Below are 4,693 nucleotides of genomic sequence, written 5' to 3'. Positions count from 1 at the left end.
CTGCTGTTTCATCATGACCATCTCTTGGGATGCCACATTTCCTTGCTACTATGACCAGTAAGGACATTACACTTTTGCTGGTATGAGTGATTGGAAATCAATCTATACCTGTTACAGAACTGAAGTTTGGCACACATCAGTTGGCTTAAAAATGGCAGAACCTAGTCTAAGATAGATCTGGATCAATGTACACTCAACCTTAATTGATTTAAGTTAGACTGGTGAATCGAGCTTTTGTACCAGATCTGTTTTCAGGAGGACTTACTCTGCATCATACAAAGTTAGGTCCCAGCCCCTCGCAAGAACAGTAGCAAGACTGTTAGTTCTTTACTGCAAGTAGTTCTTTATGTAAGTTCATGAAAATAAAGTCGTGTGTCCACACCACAAAACTCATCAAGATACTACTGGTAGCATACTTGTTGCTTCAGGCACAGTGCTCAGCCAACAGTCTGAGGGTTCACATATGACTGTATCCCTTCTGCTAGCTAAGCCAGAAAGAAGCACCAGCTCTCTTGCCAGCTTCTTTCTGTTCTAGTGACAAAAATACCCTCAGGTTTCCCTCTTCAGACATGCACCCCAATTTTGAGAGTCTGATTTTTGGGGAAAGGTGCATTCATATGTTAATGTTATGTGAGTAAATCTAGTAATGTCTAGGTGAACAGGTTTGAGCACAATGTTAGGGCCCAGCTGTAAATGTATTCTGGCTAGGTCACTCTACTTAGAAATGTATTCATTATCAGAAGCCTCAAGTGCAGAGGATGACATCCTGTCTTCACTGAAGTTAATATGAAATTTGCTATTTATTTGAATAAGGTCAGGGGATTTATTAAATGTGGTTAGTAAAAGAATACAAGTTATGCCCCAATGCCCACATTAGAATTCCTTTTTTTAGTATTGCTTCAGTGTCTGCAATGGCACCAGTTTCAGCCATGAAGGAATTGACAATATATCAGAAGAGACTCCTTTTGGGGTATTTCAGATGTTTTTTGGAATATTTCTTAGTTTTCAAACAAAAAATAGCTTCATTTCTGACACATGCCAAATATCCTATGCAGGATTTATTTCAGGAAAATCTTTCCTTCTGCAAGATTTCAGAGGAAGATGCTTTCAGGCAAAAATATTTTGGACAAGAATTGAAAGTAGGACTAACCAAAAAGAATGTATGTGGTTTCCTTCCAATTTAAATGTGTTTTACTCTGAAAAATGACTGTGTAGATATAGTTCCATCTTACTAAACTTATTTAATTCCTTTATTCAAAGTCTGCTACATTCAGAAGCATTTTTCCCCGTTATTACTTTTTTAGTTTAACAATCCCAGAACACTTCTAAAGAAATTAATGGAAATACTTTTTTAAAGAAAGTCCCTTTTCACTTTCAACTCATGCTTTTTTAATCCAAGGCTTTCGGTGTTCTGCAGAAAGAACGTATTCCTTTTTAGTGCTGATTTCAGTGTATGTCTCCGAAGACCTCTTTGAACTTCTCATTCCTGAGAGTCAAAATGAAGGGGTTCAGGAAAGGTGTCAGGACAACTGTAATCAGGGCCACAACTTAGTTGATGTCTAAGGCTTGGCTCTTATCAGGCCTCATGTAGATGAAGATGGTTCTACCATATCCAATTGCTACAAGAGTGATATGGGAGGCACATGGGGAGAACGCCTTCTGATGCCCATCAGAGGAGGAAATCTTCAAGACAGCAATGATTATGAAGAAATAGGACAAAATGATCAGGAGCAAAGTGGTTACAACAAAAAACAAAGAGAGGAAGAAGTCAGTGACCTCAATGTGCCGTGTTTCTGAGCACGACAGCTTCAGCAGTGGTGCACTGTCACAGAAGAAATGATTGATGACTTTTTGCCTGCAGAAATTCAAATGAGTTTTCTGAACAGTTGGGGAAATGATGGGAAGGAACCCAGTGATCCAAGAGCCCACAATAAGCCAGCTGCAAACACGACTGCTCATGATGGTGGCATAGCGTAGAGGCAGGCAGATGGCCACATAGCGGTCTATTGCCATCGCAGTAAGAATGAGGAACTCTGTAGACCCCAGAGAGAAGTACAAGTAGGACTAGGTGAGGCAGCCAGCAAGAGAGATGGTATTGTGTGCGGAGACCAGATCAATCAGCATCCTAGGGACCACAGTGGAGGTGATCCCCATCATGGAGAGAAGTTACAGAGGAAAAAGTACATGGGTGTGTGGAGGCGAGAGTCAAACCAGAACATAGCAATGATAACCATGTTTCCTGTCAATGACAGCAGGTAGGTGGCAAAGAAGAAGATGAAAACACCAGTGCGATATCAATGCAGGTTTGGAAACTCCAGGAGAATGAATTCCCTCTACCCTGTGTGTATCCACCTCAACCATTACCTGTGAGCCAAGAAGGAAAAGAAAATGAATAAGAAGGATACATGCTGTGACAACTCTGACTGTACAAAAGTGATGGATGTTATTCTGGGAGTAAATAGAGACCATGAGATGTTTCTATGAAAGGTTGCTTCTGGGTTTTACCCTGTCTGCATCCAGCACTTATTAGGAGTTTCCCTGTATATATGCTGCAGGCTGGCCAGTGTATCAATGACAAATGGATGTTACACAGAGGATCACTATGTTCTGTTACACATGGCAATGATAAATTTTATTATTCTTGTTGATGGTTTTGTTATTATCATCACCATCACTGTCATAATTCTTTTTTTAAGTCTGAGTGCCTGTAGTATGAATAGGAGCTTTTCAGGAAAAACAAACACACAAACAGAGGTTAGGTATTAACATGCCAGGGTAATTACACGCCAACATCCTTAAAAGACATAGCCTTGCTCCTGAAGAGCTTGTCCACAAATTTGGATGGCACACTGCAAGTCCAGGCCATATAGACTAACACCAGAGTATGGAAAAAGTGGAACATAAGTTAAAAGGATCATACAATAGCTCAGGTAGATCATGGGACCCCTCTTAGTTATTCCATTGTGTTTATTTAGAAGCATATTTAATCACTTTTTTATTAGAAATATGGCAGAAGTAAAATTATGCATGGAGCAGTGAAACGTCGTTTAGCAAACAAATTTGGAAAGGCATTTTACATGTAGCATGGAACATGATAAAAACAGAAAGGCAGGAATGAGAGAAGAAAATAAATGGCTGTGGGACTTATGTCATTATCATAGATGGTAGGAATTGAAAAGGAGCAAATCTGAACTATAGAAGCAAGTGGTGAGGGAATGAAGTCAAAACAAATTTTAAAAGTTTTATGTTGCTGTAGAATATTAAGCTTGAGGTGCTCCCTGATCTTGATTTAGAGATGACAATAATTATACGAACACCAGAGATTTACCATTTACCAATGGTAAAAGACTTACCAATAATTACCAATATTTACCAATAAATACTAGAGATTTGCCATAAATGGTAAGAGATTTACCAATAATTATACCAATACCAGAGGGCCCAGGGCCAAATTGTGAGATTTCTTTCATTCACAGATTTACCAATCCTCACAAATATAAGACTTAGAGCAAGTTGAGGGCAAGCTGTCAGTGAATCAAGACTAAACACAGATCAAAAAACTCTGCTCTGTTAAAGTTGTGGCCAGAAACCACATAAGGCAAAAGCTGTTTAGAACCTAAACCAGCTCCTGTGGTTTGGGGTTCAAACAAAGGTTGAAAAATGATTAAGCAAAATATGTCCAAAATAAAATTATTCCCGTATTTGAACATTGTGCAGGGAGAACATCAAATAAGTACATGGGCTGCAGGTTTTATTTACCACCTATTACACTACAGTGATATTCTATAACAGCATAATGCAGATCAAAAGGAGCCCTGGAGTACTGAACTCCATTTAAAAGTGCATTTAAAAGTGTATTTTGCATAAACACAAGTATAATATAATTGATGCTGAAGGTGTTCCAATATAATAGGAGGCTACACACATTTAAGATTCATTTATATTTCAGTATGACCTAAGTTATATGAAGGCAGGGCAGAGTTGCATCTTGTAGACTAATTCAGAGACAGCACCTGACCAAGTGAGCTGTTGGTTATGAAAGCGTATGCATCTCTGAATTAATTAGTCTATAAGGTGCAACACTGCCCTGCCATCTGTCTGAATTCAGACTCAATCATGTTAATCTAACATGATTAACTACCTCTCTCTACATTATATGAAGTCATATATGCGCTTACATAGAAGACACAGACCAAGCCACCAAACCGATTATGAAAAGTACTCTTGCTTCTTTTGTCCTGGCAGATTACTGACTGACATTACATATGCAGCAATTAAAGCACTGACTCTGCAGCTGAATTCACTCTGAATTCTGTGGGGCTGAAGCCCACACTAAGTTATTGCCTCTAGTGTTACCCAGATTACAGGTAGCTTGGTATTACCTGCCATGATACAATCAGACATTTATTGTGCTGTGACCCCCCCGCAACATTCAGTTTCCAAAAATGTATTCAGGCACTTCTGTCCTTTTGCAAATTTTACTGGGTGCATCTTTCAGCACACACATTCCTTTGCAAATCATATTCTTAAACCACAGGTTTGTGTGTGTATTTGGGGCCTGATTCCAGAAAGTGATGAGCACCCAGAGAACCCAAGGCCACTTACTCTTGTGAAAATGAAGGCATTAAGATCTGGATAGGCGAGCCTAAGGTAAAACTGTGTGGAATCAGAAAAAATATATGCCTTAAACTTT

The 4,693-nt window shown here is 39.1% G+C and overlaps 1 pseudogene; it reads right to left on the bottom strand.

Annotated features, from left to right (window-relative positions):
- Positions 1-1,446: 1,446 nt before the first annotated feature.
- Positions 1,447-2,294, bottom strand: LOC102375230 (annotated as a pseudogene).
- Between the last annotated feature and the right edge of the window lie 2,399 nt (positions 2,295-4,693).

Source organism: Alligator sinensis, unplaced genomic scaffold (assembly GCF_000455745.1).
Source record: "Alligator sinensis unplaced genomic scaffold, ASM45574v1 scaffold653_1, whole genome shotgun sequence".
Taxonomy (NCBI): domain Eukaryota; kingdom Metazoa; phylum Chordata; order Crocodylia; family Alligatoridae; genus Alligator; species Alligator sinensis.
This window is presented reverse-complemented; position numbering and strand designations above follow the sequence as displayed.